This window comes from Ursus americanus, chromosome 14 (genome assembly GCF_024610735.1).
Source record: "Ursus americanus isolate L20-20 chromosome 14, mUrsAme1.1.p, whole genome shotgun sequence".
Classification (NCBI taxonomy): Eukaryota; Metazoa; Chordata; class Mammalia; order Carnivora; family Ursidae; genus Ursus; species Ursus americanus.
In genome coordinates this window covers 47,416,960-47,438,096 of record NC_142140.1, presented here as the reverse complement: position 1 = coordinate 47,438,096, position 21,137 = coordinate 47,416,960, and the positions used below count along the sequence as shown (strand labels likewise).

General features: G+C 39.8%; 1 pseudogene; it reads right to left on the bottom strand.

Moving 5' to 3' along the window:
• Nucleotides 1-13,335: 13,335 nt before the first annotated feature.
• Nucleotides 13,336-14,513, bottom strand: LOC123796676 (olfactory receptor 7C1-like; annotated as a pseudogene).
• Between the last annotated feature and the right edge of the window lie 6,624 nt (nt 14,514-21,137).

Below are 21,137 nucleotides of genomic sequence, written 5' to 3'. Positions count from 1 at the left end.
GAAGACGGGAATGTGAGACCATCTCTGCAAACAGTTTACCACTGGTGTAAATTTCAATTTGAAAGTTTTCATTTCCACTTTTACCTTCAGCAGTAGAATGATCTCAGAGAAGACAGTGAGACTGAATTTTGTGTCTACTGAGCAGTTATGGAGATTCTACTCTACAGAATCAGGCTTTCCTCCAAAGATAATATTTCCTCCCACCCCTTGCCTATTGATCAGCATTCCTAGTCTAAGAAAACATCAAAGAAATAAAAGTTTTTCTTTCCAGATGTCTCAGAGAGACCAGGGACATCCTGTCTAACTCACTGATTGATGGAGCTAAGAACTGTTGTATCACTGATCATATAACATGGCATCCTTATGTACGTACTGTTTTCCTATTGATTGACCTTCCGGTTGATATATTCGTAATGGTTTTCATCCTGGTATTTTTTTATGGGGAGGGTTCTGCTGGGCAGAGGTGACATTTGATATGCAATTAGAAGACAGAGACATAGGAATAGTTTTCCTTCATTTTTCCAGTTTTACACATAATTGACATATAAAATTGTGAAAGGTTAAGCATACAACCCGGTGATTTCATATACATACATGTTGGGAAATGATCACTGCAATAGGTTATTGAATACATCCATCACTTCACAAAGTTGTCATTTCTTTTTGCTGTAAGAACATTTACTATGTACTCTGTTAGCAAAATTCAAGTACACAACACAATACGGTTAGCCATAATGACCATGTTGTACATTAAGTTTCCAGAACTTACTCATCTCATAACTGAAGTTTTGTAGGCTTTCACAAGCATCTTCTTGTTTCCCCAAACCCTAGCCACAGGCAAACATCAACCTACTCTCTGTTTCTATAAGCTCATATTTTTGTATTTCACATATAAGTGAGATCATACAGTATTTGTCTTTCTCTTTCTATTTCACTTAGCATAATGTCTTCAGGGTCCATCCATGTTTTAGCGAAAGACAAGATGTCTTCCTTTTTTACTGGTGAATCCCATTGTATAGATAGGCCATCATTATTAAATCATCTGTCAATGGATACTAGGTTGTTTCCATGTCTTGGCTATTGTGAATAATGCTTCAGTGAACATGAGGGCACAGATACCTGAGATTTCCTCAATGATGTGGGAATTAAGCCATGGCATCCATAAACAGCCAATGGGTGAAGGAAGAAATCAAAAAGTCAATTTAAAAATCTTGAACCAAATGAAAATGGAAACATAATCTATCAAAACTTATGAGATGTTGCAAAAGCAGCTCTCGAGGGAATTTATAGCAAAGAATGCCTACGTTAAAAAAAATAAGAGATCTTAACTCAATATCCTCACTTTTTCATTGCCATTTTTATTATGTTCAATTAGCCAGCATATAGTACATAATAAGTTTTTGATGTAGTGTTTAATGATTCATTAGTTCCTCATTTTATGGTACAAGACCTAGAAAAAGAACAAAATGAGTACCAAGCAGCATAGGAAAAGAAATAACAAATATTAGAGCAAACATAAATGATATATAGACCAGAAAATAATAGAAAAAATTAACAAAGCTAGGAGCCAATTTTTTGAAAAACTAAACAAAATTGGAAAAACTTTAGTTAGAGCAAAGAACAGGATTGGGGGAGAAGACACAAATAAATAAAATCAGCAGAAAAAGATGATACCTGGCAAACAATACCATAGAAATACAAAGAATCATAGGAAACACTATGGACAATTTCTCTCGAAAAAAATGGACACCCTAGAAGAAATGGATAAATCCCTAGAAACATACAACCTACCATGACTAAATCAGGAAGAAACAGGAAATATGAACAAACCAATAATGAATAAGCCTGTTAAATCAGTAATCAAAAATCTCCCAGTAAAGAAAGCCTGGGATAAGAAAGCTCCACAGGTGAATTCTACTAATCATTTAAAGAAGAATGAACAACAATCTTTCTCAAACCCTTGCAGAAACCTAGAGAGGAGGGCACATTCTCAACCTCATTTTACAAGGCCAGCATCACCCTATACCAAAGATAGAAAAATTTAGTACCAAAAAAAAAAAAAAAAAAAGAAAAAGAAAAAAGAGAAAGAAAGAGAAAGAAAGAAAGAAAGAAAGAAAGAAAGAAAGAAAGAAAGAAAGGAGGAAAATCATAGACTAACACTCCTGATGAACAAAGACACAAAATTTTTCAAAAAATATTAGCAAACTAAATTAAAGAGCACATTGAAGGGATTATATGCCATGATCAAGTGGGATTTATCCCCAGGATACAAGAATGGTTCAGCACAAGAAATCAATACATGTGATACACACCATTAAAAGAATGAAATATAACAATCATATGATCATCCCAATACATGCAGAAAAAGCTGTTGACAAAATGCAACATATTTTCATGATTTAAAAAAAAAAACCTTCAAAAAGATAGATATAGGAAGAACGTACCTCATCATAAAAGAAGACCATATATGATAAGCCTACAATAACATCATTCTCAAGGGTGAAAAGTTAGAAAAATTTTTCTCTGAGAACAGGAGCAAGACAAGGGTGTCCACTCTCATCACTCTTATTCAACGTAGTACTGCGGGTCCTAGCTACAGCAGTTCTGATGGGTATTGCTGAGGCCTGTCTTGCCATCACAAAAGAACCCAAGGACTGGTGCAGCCACTACAGAGGCTCTGGCCAGGGAAGTGTCTTTGGGAATGCCCATAAACACAGGGGTGCCCAGTATTTCCTAGCCTGAGCATCCTTGTTGGAAGCCTGAGACATAGACAGAACAGTCTTAGAGTCCACATTATCAGAAAGAGGAATGAAGGTAGTGATGTAAAGAGATTGATAGATTCAAGGTGAAAACTCTGATTTTGTATTTTCATCTGCAATAAAGTTATATAAGGGCTTAGTGGTGAAGTCTAGTTTCTTCCTTATGAAGAATACCATTAACTTTTTCCACAGAGCTGAAACAAATAATCCTAAAATTTGTATGGAACCAGAAAAGACGCTGAATAGCCAAAGGAATGTTGAAAAAGAAAACCAAAACTAGTGGCATCACAATGTTAACAGCAGTGTTGTCCACAACAGGCACAGTATGGGGAGAGCCCAGATGTCCATTGACAGGTAAATGGATAAAGAAGATGTGACATATATACATACATACAATGAAATACTACTCAGCCATCAAAAAAGGAAATCTTGCCATTTGCAACAAGATGAATGGAACTAGATGGTATTACGCTAAGTGAAATAAGTCAATCAGAGAAAGGCAATTATCATAGGACCTCACTGATATGTGGAATTTAAGAAACAAAACAGAGGATCATAAGAGAAGAAAGGAAAAAATAAAACAAGACAAAACCAGAGAGGGAGACAAACCATAGAGAGTCTTAATCATAGGAAACAAACTGAGGGTTCTTGGAGGGGAGGGAGGTGGGGGCATGGGGTAAGTAGGTGATGGACATTGGGGAGGGTATGTGTTGTAATGAGCACTGGGTATTACATAAGACTGATGAATCACTGACCTCTACCTCTGAAACCAATAATACGTTATAAGTTAATTAATTGAATTTATTATTTTTTTATTATTATGCTATGTCACCATACAGTACATCATTAGTTTTTATTGTAGTGTTCTGAATAAATAAGTAAATAAAAAGACTCTGAAAAACGACTTGGGTTTTTTTTTAATAACTTTTAAAATTTGAGTGTGCCTAACACACAATGTGACATTACTTTTGGGTGTAGAACACAGTGATTCAACAAGTTTAAACGTCACATCATACTCACAACATGTGGAGCTGCCATCTGTCACCACCACAAAATGCTGTGACAATATCACTGACTATACTCCCCACGCTGTGCCTTTTATTCCTGTGACTCATTCATTCCTTAAATGGAAGCCTGTATCCCCTGATGCCCTTCACCATCCTGCTTTTCATTTGTTCAATTATTGTTTTAAAAATCACCACCAGGGGGAGGGAGTTAAGATGGCGGAGGAGTAGGGGACCCCTTTTTCAGCCGGTCCCCTGAGTCGAGCTGGATAGGTACCAGATCAGCGTAAATAACCACGGAATCAGCCTGAGACGCAGGAAGATACATCTGGATCTCTACAAATGAACATCTCCAGCGCTGAGTATTGAGGTACGAAGCGGTGAGCAGTGAAACCGCACACAGATATCGGAAGATAAATGGAAGGGGGAGGGAGGCGCCGCATTTGGGCACTGGGAAGCAGCAGCCACCTGCACGGGGGAGGAGGCGGACTCATGGACAGCACCCGCGAGAGAGCGGACTGAGACCAGTGAGCCGTGAACGGGCACCACCAGGCTTCTCACGGAACACCAGAATCCCAGTGTGCTCACGGGATCCAGACTGAGACCGGGAGCTCCCGGAGCGTGCTCAGGGCAGCTGGTGGCTGGTGGGCCACCTGCACGGGGGAGGTGGACTCACGGTCGGCACCCACGCAACAGCAGAATGAGACCCTGAACCAGGTGCACGCGCAAACAGACTTCTCACAGAACTCCGGAATCCCGGTGTGCTCACCGGACATATACTGAGACTGGGAGACCCGGGAGCGTGCGGGGCAGCAGGTGGCTGGCGGCCTTAGAAACACAAAGGACAGAGATGCGCTGGCCCCGGAAGTGAAGGCTGGGATGCGGGGTGTGGGGCGCACATCCCAGGACACTGCAGGGTTGAGCAGCACCAACAGTAACAGAGTTGAAGTGGCCAGAACATCAGTAGAGAACGGGCCACAATCCCTCTGTTCTGTGACAATGCAGCCTCTGCTGCTCTGACTCTCAGAAGAGGCATAGCAGACCTCCAGGGAAAGCTACCAGAGAACAAAAGCCTGGAAATACCGGCTCACAGCATGCCCATCCCCATCCTCCCTCGCAGGGGACACGGAGACTCTACCCAAGCAGGGTTGCCTGAGTATCGGCATGGCAGGACCCTCCCCCAGAAAACAGAAGGCAGGCTGAAAAATCAAGAAGCCCACAACCCGGGGCGCCTGGGTGGCGTAGTCATTGAGCGCCTGTCTCCTGCTTAGGGCGTGATCCCGGTGTTCCGGAAAGGAGTCCCTCATCAGGCTCCTCCGCTGGGAGCCAGCTTCTTCCTCTCCCACTCCCCTGCTTCTGTTCCCCGTTCTTGCTGACTGTCTGTCTCTCTCTCTCAGATAAATAAATAAATAAATAAAATCTTTAAAGAAGAAGCCCACATCCCTAAAATCCCTATAAAACAAGGGGCACGGCCTGGGACCCAGTCAATAATTTGTGCTCTGGACAACCCCGCAACCTCTCCTCATCAGAATGACAAGAAGGAGAAGCTCCCCCCAGAAAAGAAAAGACAGTGAGTCTGTGGCCTCTGCCACAGAAATAATGGATATGGATGTAACCAAAGTATCCGAAATGGAATTCAGAGTAACGATGGTCAAAATGATGAGTAGAATTGAAAAAACTATTAACGAAAAGGTTACTGAGAATATAGAATCCCTAAGGACAGAAATGAGAGCGAATCTGACAGAAATTAAAAATTCTATGAGCCAAATGCAGGCAAAACTAGAGGCTCTGATGGCCAGGGTCACCGAAGCAGAGGAAAGGGTTAGTGAATTGGAGGATGGGTTGATAGAGGAAAAAATGAAAATAGAAGCTGCTCTTAAAAAAATCCACGCCCACGAATGTAGGTTACAGGAGATTACTGACTCAATGAAATGATCCAATGTTAGAATCATCGGCATCCCCGAGGGGGTGGAGAAAAACAGAGGTCTAGAAGAGATATTTGAACAAATTGTAGCTGAAAACTTCCCTAATCTAGTGAGGGAAACAAACATCCGTGTCCAAAAGGCAGAGAGGACACCTCCCAAGCTCAACCATGACAAACCTACGCCACGTCACGTCATAATGCAATTCGCAAATATTAGATCCAAGGATACAGTATTGAAAGCGGCCAGGGCAAAGAAATTTCTCACATACCAAGGCAAAGGCATCAGAATTACGTCAGACTTGTCTACACAGACCTGGAATGAGAGAAAGGATTGGGGGAGCATTTTTAAAGCTCTTTCAGAGAAAAACATGCAGCCAAGGATCCTTTAGCCAGCAAGGCTGTCATTCAGAATTGATGGAGAAATAAAGACATTTCAGAATCGCCAGTCACTAACCAATTTTGTAACCAAGAAACCAGCCCTACAGGAGATATTATGGGGAGTTCTATAAAAGTAAAAAGGCCCCAAGAGTGATACAGAACAGAAAGTCACAGCCAATACAAACAAAGACTTTACTGGCAACATGGCATCATTAAAATCATGTCTCTCAGTACTCAGTCTTAATGCTAATGGCATAAATGCTCCCATAAAGTGCCACAGGGTTGCAGATTGGATAAAAAGAAATGACCCATCCATTTGCTGTCTACAAGAGACTCATTTCGAACCCAAAGTTGCATTCAGACTGAGAGTAAGGGGATGGAGTACCATCTTTCACGCAAATGTACCTCAAAAGAAAGCTGGGGTAGCAATTCTCATATCAGATAAATTGGATTTTAAACTACAGACTATAGTCAGAGATGCAGAAGGGCACTACATTATTCTTAAAGGAAGTATTCAACAAGTGGATATGACAATTATAAATATATATGCCCCCAACAGGGGAAAGCAAGATACACAAGCCAACTCTTAACCAGAATAAAGAGACATATAGATAAAAATACATTAATAGTAGGGGACCTCAACACTCCACTATCAGAAATAGACAGAACACCCTGGCAAAAACTAAGCAAAGAATCAAAGGCTTTGAATGCCATACTCAACGAGTTGGACCTCATAGATATATATAGAACACTATACCCCAGAACCAAAGAATACTCATTCTATTCTAATACCCATGGAACATTCTCAAGAATAGACCATGTTCTGGGACACAAAACAGGTCTCTACTGATACCAAAAGATTGAAATTATCCCCTGCATATTCTCAGACCACAACGCTCTGAAATTGGAACTCAACCACAAGGAAAAATTTGGAAGAAACTCAAACACTTGGAGACTAAGAACCATCCTGCTCAGGAATGACTCGATAAACCAGGAAATCAAAAATCAAATTAAACAATTTAGGGAGACCAATGAGAATGAAAATACAACAGTCCAAAACCTATGGGATACTGCAAAGGCAGTCCTAATGGGGAAATACATAGCCATCAAACCCTCACTCAAAAGAATAGAAAAATCTGAAATGCAGTTTTTATATTCTCACCTCAAGAAGCTGAAACAGCAACAGAGGGACAGGCCTAATCCACGCACGAGGAAGCAGTTGACCAAAATTAGAGCTGAAATCAATCAAGCAGAAACCAGAAGTACAGTACAGCAGATGAACAGGACTAGAAGCTGGTTCTTTGAGAGAATCAATAAAATTGACAGACCACTGGCAACACTTATCCAAAAGAAAAGAGAAAGGACCCGGATTATTAAAATTATGAATGAAAAAGGAGAGGTCACGACGAACACCATTGAAATTGGAAGGATTATTAGAAATTTTTATCAACAGCTATATGCCAATAAACTAAGCAATCTGGAAGAGATGGAATCCTTCCTGGAAACCTATAAACTACCAAGATTGAAACAGGAAGAAATTGATTTCTCAAACAGGCCAACTAATTATGAAGAAATTGAGTCAGTGATAAACAACCTTCCAAATAACAAAACACCAGGCCCGGACGGTTTTCCTGGGGAATTCTACCAAAAACATTCAAAGAAGAAATAATACCTATTCTCCTAAAGCTATTTCAAAAAATAGAAACAGAAGGAAAGCTACAAAACTCATTCTATGAGGCCAATATTACCTTGATCCCCAAACCAGGCAAAGACCCCCTCAAAAAGGAGAATTACAGACCGATTTCCCTAATGAATATGGACGCCAAAATCCTCAACAAGATACTTGCTAATAGAATCCAACAGTTCATTACAAGGATTATCCATCACGATCAAGTGGGATTCATACCTGGGATGCAAGCATGGTTCAATATTCACAAATCAATCAGCGTGATACATCATATCAACAAGAAAAGACTCAGGAACCACATGATCCTCTCAATCGATGCCGAAAAAGCATTTGACAAAATACAGCATCCTTTCCTGATTAAAACCCTTCAGAGTGTAGGAGTAGAAGGTACATTTCTCAATCTCATAAAAGCCATCTATGAAAAGCCTACTGCAAATATTATTCTCAATGGGGAAAAGCTGGAAGCCTTTTCCTTAAGATCAGGAACTCGACAAGGATGCCCACTCTCGCCACTATTATTCAACATAGTACTAGAAGTCCTTGCAACAGCAATCAGACGACAAAAAGGGATCAAAGGTATTCAAATTGGCAAAGAAGAAGTCAAACTGTCTTTCTTCGCAGATGACATGATACTCTATATGGAAAACCCAAAAGAAGCCTCTCCCAAACTATTAGAAGTTATAGAGCAATTCAGTAACGTGGCGGGACACAAAATCAACGCTCAGAAATCAGTTGCATTTCTGTACACGAATAACGAGACCGAAGAAAGAGAAATTAGGGAATCCATCCCATTTACAATAGCACCAAAAACCATACGTTACCTTGGAATTAACTTAACCAGAGACGTAAAGGACCTTTATTCTAGAAACTATAAATCACTCTTGAAAGACATTGAGGAAGACATAAAAAGATGGAAAGATATTCCATGCTCATGGATCAGAAGAATTAACATATTTAAAATGTCCATGCTACTCAGAGCAATCTACACTTTCAATGCTATCCCGATCAAAATACCAAGGACATTTTTCAAAGAACTGGAACAAATAGTCCTTAAATTTGTATGGAAACAGAAAAGGCCACGAATCTCCAAGGAACTGTTGAAAAGGAAAAACAAAGCTGGGGGCATCGCAATGCCAGATTTCGAGCTGTACTACAAAGCTGTGATCACAAAGGCAGCATGGTACTGGCACAAAAACAGACACATAGACCAATGGAACAGAATAGAGAGCCCAGAAATGGACCCTAGGCTCTTTGGGCAACTAATATTTGATAAAGCAGGAAAAAACATCTGGTGGGAAAAAGACAGTCTCTTCAATAAATGGTGCTGGGAAAATTGGACAGCTACATGCGAAAGAATGAAACTTGACCACTATCTCACACCATACACAAAATAAACTACAAATGGATGAAAGACCTCGATGTGAGACAGGAATCCATCAAAATTCTAGAGGAGAACATAGGCAGCAACCTCTACGACATCAGCCAAAGTAACCTTTTTTCATGATACATCCCCAAAGGCAAGAGAAACAAAAGATAAAATGAATTTATGGGACTTCATCAAGATTAAAAGTTTCTGCACAGCCAAGGAAACAGTCAGAAAAACTAAGAGGCAGCCCACGGAATGGGAGAATATATTTGCAAATGACACTACAGATAAAGGACTGGTATCCAAGATCTACAAAGAACTTCTCAAATTCAATACACGAGAAACAAATAAACAAATCAAAAAATGGGCAGAAGATATGAACAGACACTTTTCCAATGAAGACATGCAAATGGCTAACAGACACATGAAAAAATGTTCAAAATCATTAGCCATCAAGGAAATTCAAATCAAAACCACACTGAGATACCACCTTACGCCAGTTAGAATGGCAAAAATAGACAAGGCAAGAAACAAGAATTGTTGGAGAGGATGTGGAGAAAGGGGATCCCTCCTACATTGTTGTTGGGAATGCAAGTTGGTACAGCCACTCTGGAAAACAGTGTGGAGGTCCCTTAAAAAGTAAAAATTGAACTACCCTATGATCCAGCCATTGCACTACTGGGTGTTTACCCCAAAGATACAGACGTAGTGAAGAGAAGGGCCATATGCACCCCAATATTCATAGCAGCAATGTCTACAATAGCTAAATCGTGGAAGGAGCCGAGATGCCCTTCAACAGATGACTGGATTAAGAAGTTGTGGTCATATATACAATGGACTATTACTCAGCTATCAGAAAGAACGAGTTCTCAACATTTGCTACAACATGGACGGCACTGGAGGAGATAATGCTAAGTGAAATAAGTCAAGCAGAGAAAGACAACTATCATATGATTTCTCTCATCTATGGAACATAAGAACTAGTATGATTGGTAGGGGAAGAAAGAGATAAAGAAAGGGGGGTAATCAGAAGGGGGTTGAAACATGAGAGACTATGAACTATGAGAAACAAACTGAGGGCCTCAGTGGGGTGGGGGGTGGGGGAATGGGATAGGAACGTATTGCATGGCGCACCCGGTGTTATACACAACTAATGAATCATCGAGCCTTACATCAGAAACCGGGGATGTACTGTATGGTGACTAACATAATATAATAAAAAATCAATAAAAATCACCAGCAAGATAGTCTTACTTCCAACCAAACTAATTACACAGACATTGATACAAGGCAAGCTGTCTTTCCCCTAAAAATATAAAACTGCATGCAAGTTCTGGAAGTTAAGTCTCCTATGAGCATGTAATCATGGGTCTCCATTTTAATAGGATCATTTTGTGTACAGTTTGTAAAGAAACAAAAAATCAGTTCCAAGCCTTTGTGGGAAAACGTGGGGAGAAAGATCTAATAAGCTACTTTTGTAAATGATCTAAAATGCAAAACTTTTATAATAAGAAAGTCATGTTTCTCATTTTGAACCTAAGCATGTTTGTTATTTGTACTTGGAGCACCAACCAAATTTTCTGAATGTTAAAATATTCTCCCAAATCATAGGGCTCAAGCTGTCCATCCTCCTCAGGTGGTTGACAGATTTAGTGAATAGATGGAAAGATCTTAGCAGAGTTTCCTCCCCTTGATAATGAGTGGTTATCACTGGTGACGAGATTTGGCTGAGTGTTTTTTTCTCCCCAAGCCCACAGCCTTATTTCTGTTCCTTCTTGGCTCTCCACCTACCAAAGACTGGCACCCTCTAGCCAATATTCACATTTACTCAGAGAGATCTTTCTATTTTGCAGTTAAGTCCAATTCCCTATCATAACCCCTTCCCAGTGACTCCCTGCTGGAGACTGAAACCCAAATTCCACAGCTTCCAACACTTGGCTTGCCCCCCCCTGGCCCACCCACCAGGTTCCCACTCATGCCACCTTGCCCACATCGATGTCACAAACACTGAACTCGAGTTGTAGCTTCACCTGAATAGGAAGTCTCCAGGCTCAGAGCCTCCATACACCTGCTGCCTTCTGCGTGGAGTCATCACTGGTCTAGTCGGGATTATTCACCTGTCTATCTTCAAAATCCCATCGCATCTTTCAGACTGCAAGGAGTGATTGACTTCACCAACCTTTGGTTTTCTTTGTTTGTTTTTTTTAACATTCCGGCAGAAAAAGGACACTTTCTCTTGCAACAAGATAGATGTAGGGGTTACCACTGTGTAACTTTTCTTCATTCTAGGTATGTTTCCTTGCTATACTGTGAGTGCATGTGACTGCCCTTTACCCGCAGACACAGTTTCATTGGGAATACTATGAATAAGTACATTGAGTCATATATTTAAACAAATTAACTCAACCCAACTGAGACAAATACCTTATGATTTCACTCAGAGGTGGAATTAAAGAAACAAAACAGATGAACATGGGGAAGGGAAGGAAAAATAAAACAAGATGAAAATTCTTTCTGCTCAGTGGGGAACCTGCTCTTCCTTCTCCCTCTGCCTGCCTCTCTGCCTACTTATGTTCTCTGTGTGTGTGTGTCAAATAAATAAATAAATAAATAAATAAATAAATAAATAAATAAATAAAAATTGACAGGAAGGCAAAACGTAAGAGGTGCTGAACTCTAAGAAACAAACTGAGGGTTGCTGGAGGGGAGGTAGGCGGGGGGAAGGGATAATTGGGTATTGGGCATTAAGGAGGGCACTTGATACAATGAGCACTGGGTGTTATATGCAACTGATGAGTCACTACATTCTACCTCTGAAACTAATTTTATAAAATTGTGTAATTGGCTTAAGCATAAACTGGCATCAAGACAGAAGAATGGTAAAACACAAATCCTATAAAATAAAAATCTGTTATATTATAAAAGAGGAAACAAAACCAATAGAAAGGGGTGCCTGTGGAACTCAGTGAGCTAAGCAACCAACTCTTTTTTTTTTTAGTGTTTTTTTATTATATTAGTCACCATACAGTACATCCCTGGTTTTTGATGTAAAGTTCGATGATTCATTAGTTGCGTATAACACCCAGTGCACCATGCAATACGTGCCTTCCTTACTACCCAGCACCAGCCTATCCTATTCCCCCACCCCCCTCCCCTCTGAAGCCCTCAGTTTGTTTCTCAGAGTCCATAGTCTCTCATACTTCATTCCTCCTTCTGATTACCCCCCCTTTCTTTATCCCTTTCTTCCCCTACCTATCTTCCTAATTCTTATGTTCCATAGATGAGAGAAACCATATGATAATTGTCTTTCTCTGCTTGACATATTTCACTTAGCATTATCTCCTCCAGTGCCATCCATGTTGCAGCAAATGTTGAGAACTCGTTCTTTCTGATAGCTGAGTAATATTCCCTTGTATATATGGACCACAACTTCTTAATCCAGTCATCTGTTGAAGGGCATCTCGGTTCCTTCCACGATTTAGCTATTGTGGACAATGCTGCTATGAATATTGGGGTGCATATGGCCCTTCTCTTCACTACATCTGTATCTTTGGGGTAAATACCCAGTAGTGCAATGGCTGGGTCATAGGGTAGCTCAATTTTTAACTTTTTAAGGGACCTCCACACTGTTTTCCAGAGTGGCTGTACCAACTTTAAGCAACCAACTCTTGATCTCAGCTCAGGTCTTAATCTCAGGGTTGTGAGTTCAATCCCTGCCTTAGGATCCACACTGGGCATGGAGGCTACTAAAAACTAACAAAGAAAAAAACTTGCCAAATTTCTTTTCTAACTCAAAAGCTTTCATTAAATCAATACACTTTTATTTTCTGGTCCTGATGTATTTAACCACCCAACCATCGGTTTTTCACTCAACAAATATTCACTGAGCATAAACTCCATCCTGAGAACTGTACTAGGCACTGCAGTCTCAAAGACAGGGAAGAGACAGTTCTGAAGTTCAAGGAGTCTATATTGTGGGTGATCAGAGAAATTTAGTAAAGTCAATGTCACTGGAAGGAAAGTGAATCAGATCAGGATAAAAAGGGAGGGGAATCAAATCTTTGAGTTGGTTTTATCCAGGTGACTTGAGAAAACATCTCTGTAAATGAGTTTTGGGGACATTTCCAAGCTAGGTACACATCCATCATTCTGAGGATAGATATTAAATACATGAGATTTGACTTATTTTTTTAAGAAATCCAAACCATTACCAAAGATTACTGAGAAATACCAGCTTGTATACATACCAAGTGAAAGCAACTGGTTATAAAGTGAAAAAGGTAACCCAAGATATACCCTGAAGGAAAATAGAGAAGACAAGGAAGACCCAAGAATAGACCTGACTTAAAATGTGTACACCTGGGGAAAAAAATTAAAATAGTGGATGAAGGAAGCCAGGGTCTCTGGGCCTCCATATTGTGTGCCCAGCTACTCAGGAGAGTCCAGTGATGGTCCTGACGCTGAGAGGCACCACCCTGCCGAGGAGCCTGCTCAGGGCCCCCTTCATGTCCCTGTTCCTCAAGCTGTAGATGAAGGGGTTCAGCATGGGGGTGACAATGGTGTACATCACTGAGGCCACCAGACTCGTCCTGGAGGATGAAGTTGCTATAGAACTGAGGTATTCCCCGAGGCCTGTGCCATAGAACAAGGAGACCACTGACAGGTGAGACCCACACGTGGAAAAGGCTTTGTACTTGCCCACAGCTGATGAAATTCTCAGGATGGAGGAGAAAATCTGAGAATAAGAAAAGAGGATCCCAGAGAGAGGAAGAACACCTAGGACAATAGTCACAAAATACACCACGACGTTATTGATGAAGGTGTCAGAACAGGCGAGCTTCAGGACTTGAGGAAGATTGCAAAAAAAGTGTGGGATTTCCATGTTTGTGCAGAAGGACAGCCTCAAAAGGGTCAAGGTCTCAAGCAGGGAGCCCATGACACTGATGCACCAGGATCCCAAGGCCAGCAGCCCACAGAGCTGGGGGTTCATGATGACTGAGTAGTGCAGGGGGTGACAGATGGCCACAAAGCGGTCATAGGCCATCACGGTCAGGAGTAAATTGTCCAGGCATCCAAACACAAAGAAAAAAAATGTCTGGCTGAGGCATCCTGCATATGTGATAACTTTACTCTGAGTCTGGATGTTCAGCAGCATCTTGGGGACAGTGATGGAGGTGAAACAGATGTCAGCAGAGGACAGGTTGGCCAGGAAGAAGTACATGGGGGTGTGGAGGCGGGAGTCTGAGCAGATGGCCAGGATGATGAGCACATTCCCAGTGAACATGACCAAGTATACGCACAGGAACAGCCCGAAGAGCATGAACTGAGTCTCCGACTTTGCTGAAAATCCCAGGAGGAGAAATTCTTCAGCATGTGTTTGATTTCCTGATTCCATGTGGGTAAAATAGCTAGAAAAAAAGGGGAAAAAAACAGCATTCAATGACCATCACAGTGACAGCACAGAAATGTGATTGCCTTTAATTTCCAGCGAATGGATTAACAAAGTACTTCCCGGTTACAATTGCCTCAGTTGGGGAATTTGAGATGCTTCCATCCTTCCCTCTGCTGCCACTATCATCTGGAAATGTAGTCCTAGTTTCAAAGCAGTCATGCCCTTTATACCCGGCTACTCAGAGTGCGGTCCATGGACCAGCAGGAGCAGCACTGCTCAGAGCTTTTTTGAATGCGGAATCCCAGGCCACATTCAGACTTGCTGAATCACAATCCACATGGTGACAAGATCACGGGGGATTCCGCTGCTCATTCATGACTGAGTTGTGCTGGTCTACATCATCTGTGGCTTCCAGTCCTTCACCTTTTATCTTCTAACATTTATTTTCCTTTATGCCTTCCCTCAAACCTTACTTCCTATGTATGTAAAAAATAGGCGCTTGATAATTAGGGCATTTTTATGCCATGTATGTGGAGTTTACAATTTTCATACATTGGTATTAATTATTCTAAACACTGTGTATGAATCCTGTATTTACTTTTTCAATGCAAATACCGATAACTTTTACATTCTTTGCATTGTTTACATGACCAGATTACATTATTTTGCATGTTCCTTTTCTGATACTCTGTTCTTTGTCATTGGAAGATCTGCCAGCCACTGTGCCTTCTTTCTTTCATCTTTGAGTAGAATTTCTTTAAATATCACTTCTAGAAGTAAAAAAGCACCACATAATATGTTGATGGTATACTTGGGCATGTTTTGTTTTTAAGAGCAGGATTCCAAATGCTGCCTATTTCATGACTCCAAGTCAAGGCTCTTCTCACTCTGCAGGGCTGCCCCAGCCAGTGCTTAACAAATAAGAGGAAAAGCTAATGTTGGAATAAAGCACAACCCAAGAGGTGAGCAGACATAGGGGAGGGTTGTTGGTTCCTGCTGCAGGAGGCGAGAGTCCCTGCGATGATGCTCTGAGAAGAGAAAAAAGAAAAGCTGAGAAGGAGTGAGGAGCAAGAATCCTCATTGGACATGAAATGTGCAGGACTTGAAATCAATCCTATTGCACTGTCTCATCAACCTGTTTACCCAGAACACATGGTTAATTAAAGCTTTCCTTCCCTCCACACCATTTTCCCAGAGTACTTACTGGACTGTTCTAGCTTTCCCTGATGCCTCACTCAATGGCTCTACAGGTCCTTCCTTCCAAGGACAATTGATGCAGAAAGGACAGGAAATGGGGGACTGGCAATTGTTCTTTGGAATAATTGGACATCTCAGAGAAGCATGGAGATGATGCCTTTAGCCTGTGGCTGATGAGAAGAAGGTGAGCCCTGCCAGGGGGATTCAGAGGCTAAATGCTCAGAGCCTCTTATTAAATAAATTCCCTTCATGTTGTTCAATTCTCCAAGCAATTCAGCTCTCCTGAAGCCAAGGGACCATAAATAAAGGAAAAATTTCTGCCACATCAGTCCCCGTGTGTCCACCCTTTCTACCAATGAGTCTGTATCCCCTGCTAATGGACATCTCTCCAATGTATATAACCACTCATGCAGGCACATCAGAAAGACCACCCTGTGGGCCTCTGAGCTGCAGCAAGTGACAGTCTCCAGTGTCTGACTCAGAGATATAGCTATGTCACCTGACCGCATCGATCCCAACTAGGATCCTCCCTGGAACTTCATCCTGACTTCTATTTTGAAAACTTCAGGCAGATTCTGAAAAAAAAAAATGCATGTATCATTGCATTTGGTAGATGGTAAATTTTTTGGATACAGAGCTAGAGTTTTCTTTATACATGTTCCCCAAATCTGGTTATTCAGGTTTTTCATCTGGGGTAAAGGCATTCACACCTTTAAACACAGATAGGTACATTTTTCTTGCTATATACCCAGCTAGGCTACTCAGAGCATTCCTTTCCAACGGGAAAGAGTACTTTGTGGGTTTTTTGTGCGTTTTTTTGTTTGTTTGTTTGTTTGTTTGTTTGAGCATAGTTGACACACAATGTTACATCAATTTCAGGTGTACGGCATAGTGACTTGACAAGTTTATTCACTATGCTATGTTCATCCCAAGTGCAGCTACCATCAGTCCCAATACATTGCTATTACAATATCGTTGCCTGTATTCCTTACACTGTGCCTTTTATCCTCGTGACTTATTCATTCCATAACTGGAACTCTGTACTTCCCTCTCCCCTTCACCCACTCTGCCCATCCCCCACACTCCTCCTGTCTAAAAATCATTTGTTTCTTCTCTGTATTTTTATAATTTTTTTATTATATTATGTTAGTCACTGTATAGTACATCCCTAGTTTTTGATGTAAACTTCCATGATTCATTACTTGCATGTAACGCCCAGGGCACCATGCAACACGTGCCCTCCTTAATACCCATTTATAGGTCTGATTCTGCTTTTTGCTCACTCATTTTTTAGATTCTACTTATGAGTGCAATCATAGGTAATTGTATTTCTCAGTCCGATGTATGTCACTTATCATAATATCTTCTAGGTCCATAAATTTTGTCTCAGATGGCAGGATCTCATCTTTTTTATGGCTGAGAAATATTCGTGTGTGTGTGTGTGTGTGTGTGTGTGTGTGTACCACATTTTCCTTATCCATTTGTTATGATAGATACTTAGGTTGCTTCCGTATCTTAGCTATTGTAAACAATGCAGCAGTAAACATAGGGGTGCATGTATTTTGTCAAATTCGTGTTTTGTTTTCTTTGATAATAGTAGTGGAATTATTGGATCTTATGGTAGTTTCTATTTTTAAGTTTTTATGGAACCTTCATACTGTTTTACACAGTGGCTCTACCAGTTTGCATTCCTTCCAACAGAGTGTAAGCGCTCTTTTTCCTCCACATCCTCACCAATAATTGTTGATTCTTCTGTTTTTGATTTTAGCCTTTCTGACAGGTGTGAGGTGGTATCTAATTGCGGTTTCCATTCGCATTTCCCTGATGATGTTGAGCACCTTTTCATGTGTCTGCTGGCTATCTCTATGTCTTCTTTAAAGAAATGTCTACTCAGATTCTCTGCTCATTTTTAATTAGATTACTTGTTTTTTTTGTTGTTGTTGAGTTGTAGGAGTTCTTTATGTATATTAGATATTAACCCCTTATCAGATATATTATATCTGATCAAATGTCTTCTCCCATTCAGTAGGCTTTTCTTTTTGTGTTATTGATTGTTTCCTTTACTGTGTAAAATCTTTTAATTTTGATGTTGTCACAATAGTTTGTTTCTGCTTTTGTTTCCCTAACCTTAGGAGACTTATCTAGAAAAATGTTGCTACAGCTGAGGTCAGAGAAATTGCTGCCTATGTTCTCTCTAGGATTTTTATGGTTTCAGGTCTCACATTTAGGTCTTTAATCCATCTTGAGTTTATTTTTGTGTGTGTAATTAGAGAAAGTTCCAGTTTCAACCTTTTACATGTAGCTATCCAGTTTTCCCAGCACCATTTATTGAAAAGATTCTCTTTTCCCCCATATTCTTGCCTCTTTTTTCATAGATTAACTGACCATATAATCATGGATTTATTTCTGGGGTCTCTAGGCTACTCCATTGATGTACATGTCTATTTTTGTGCTAGTACCATACTGTTTTGATTATTAGAGCTTTGTACTATATCTTGAAAACTGGTATTGTGATAACTCCAGCTCTGTTTTTCTTTCTCAGGAGTGCTTGGCTATTCAGGATCTTCTGTAGTTCCATACAAGTCTTAGTATTATTTGTTCTTGTTTTGCGAAAACCACTCATGGTATTTTGATAGAGAGTACATTAAATCTATAGATTGCTTTGGGTAATATGGACATTTTCACAATATTAATTCTTCCAATCCATGAATATGTTTTTTCTTTCCATTAATTTGTTTCATCATCAATTCCTTTCGTTGGTGTTTTATAGTTTTGGAGTACAGGTCTTTTTTACCTCTTTGGTTAAATTTATTCCTAAATACTTTACTCTTTTTGCTGCAATTGTAAATTTTTTTTTTAATTTTTACTCAAAACATGTTTTTCTTCTACTTCATTGTTAGTGCATAAAAATGTTACTGATGACTGGGTATTGATTTTGTATCTAGCACTTTACTGAATTTGTTTATGACTTCTAGTAGATTTTGGTGGAGTCTTTAGGATTTTCTATGTATAAAATCATGTCATCTGCTGGATTAAGAAGTTGTGGTCCATATATACAATGGAATATTACTCAGCTATCAGAAAGAACGAGTTCTCAACATTTGCTGCAACATGGACAGCACTGGACGAGATAATGCTAAGTGAAATAAGTCAAGCAGAGAAAGACAATTATCATATGTTTCTCTCATCTATGGAGCATAAGAACTAGGAAGATCGGTAGGGGAAGAAAGGGATAAAGAAAGGGGGAGGTAATCAGAAGGGGGAATGAAGCATGAGAGACTATGGACTCAGAGACAAACTGAGGGCTTCAGAGGGGAGGGGGAGGGGGGAATGGGGTAGACTGGTGATGGGTAGTAAGGAGGGCACATATAGCATGTTGCACTGGGTGTTATACGCAACTAATGAATCATCGAACTTTACATCAGAAACCAGGGATGTACTGTATGGTGATTAACATAATATAATAAAAAACATTAAAAATAAATAAATAAATAAATAAATAAATAAATAAATAATGTCATTTGCAAATAGTGACAATTTAACTTATTTTTTCCCAATATGGATGTCCCATATTCCCTTTTCTTGTCTAATTGCTGTGGGTAGGACTTCGAGTACTATGTTGAATGAGAGTGGTGAGAGTGAGCATCTTTGTCTTGGTCCTGACAAGAGAGGAAAGGCTCTCAGTTTTACACCATTGAATATGATGTTAGCTGTGGGTTTTTCACATATGACCTTTATTATGTTGAGGTCTGTCCTATCTATCTCAACTTTGTTGAGAGAATTTGTCATGAATCAATGTTGATTCTTGTCAAATGCTTTTGCTGTATCTGTTGACATAATCATGAGTTTTAACCTTCATTTTGTGGATGTGATGTATGACATTGATTGCTTTGCAAATATTGAAACATCGTTGCATCCCTGAAATAAATCCCATCTGATTGTGGTGAATGATTTTGTCACTATATGGTTGTATGTGGTTTGCCAGTATTTTGTGGAGGATGTACGTATCTATCTTCATCAGGGATATTGGTCTGTGCTTCTCTTTGTGATGCCTTTGTCTGGTTCTGGTATCAAAGTAAGGCTGACCTTACAATGTATTTGGAAGCTTTCCTTCCTTATCTGTTTTTTGGAATATTTTGAGGTTCTTTTTTTTGTTTTTCTTTCAATGTCTGGTAGACCACTTGTGAATCCATCTGGTGCAGAACTTGTACTTTCGGGTGTTTTTTTGATTACCAATTCAATGTTGTTATTTATAATTGGTCTGTTCAGATTTTCTATTTCTTCCTGGTTCTGTTTTGAAAGATTGTATGTTTCTAGGACTTTATCCATTTCTTCTAGGTTGTCCATTTGTTGGTATATAATTTTTCATAATATTCTCTTATAATTCTTTGTGTTTCTGTGGCATCAGTTGTTACTTCTCCTTTCTTATTTCTTTTTTTTTGGAATTTTTTTAGTATTTTACTACTAATGAAAAGTTTTATTATAGTATTGCTATTGAAAAAATGTTACTTATTCTTGTTTGCTTTTTGCAGGTTTATTGAAATTCTGATTTATGTATTTGTGTCCTTTCTCTTTTTGTTCTCTATGAGTGCAGCTAAAGCTTTGTCAGTTTTGTTTATATTTTCAAGGAACCAGCTCCTTATTTCATTGAATTTTTCCTTTGGTTTTTTTGTCTCTGTTTCATTTATTTCTGCTCTGATCTGTTATTTCCTTTCTTTTACTCATGTTGGGTTTTGTTTGTTCTATGGGAAAGAGTGCTTTGAATATAAAATCAGTACCTGGTAGTGAATTAGAACAGGCATATCAAATATTAATTGTCTTAATTTAATTTCATTGTTCCATATCCATATAGACACCCTGCTTTGTTTCTGGTTAGAAGAGATAGCTTCCATCCCTGCCCAATGTGAATCAGCTATGTCAGTGCTCTAGATCCTACCCTAACCCATGTTCCGCTAGACGTTTTCCTTTTAACTCTATTGTTGAAGTATGATTACACATAATAAACTGCATCTAGTATATAGTTTGACTTTTGTGGTGAGCACAGCATAGCATAAAGAGTTGAGGGTTGAATCACAATGTTGTACACATGAAGTTAATGCAACATTGTGTGTCAACTACACGTCAATAAAAAGACTTTTTAAAATATAGTATACAGATTGCTCCATTAAAGGAGTCATACAGGGGCACCTGGGTGGCTTTGTCAGTTAAGTGTCTGCCCTTGGCTCAAGTCATGATCCCAGGGTCCTGGGATCAAGCCCCACATCGGGCTCTCTGCTCAGCAGGAGCTTGCTTCTTCCTCCCTGCTGCTCCCCTTGCTTGTACTCTCTCTCTTCCTATCAAATAAATAAATAAAATCTTTAAAAAATAAAAAATAGGGGCACCTGGGTGGTTCAGTTGTTGGGAATCTGCCTTTGGCCCAGGGTGTGATCC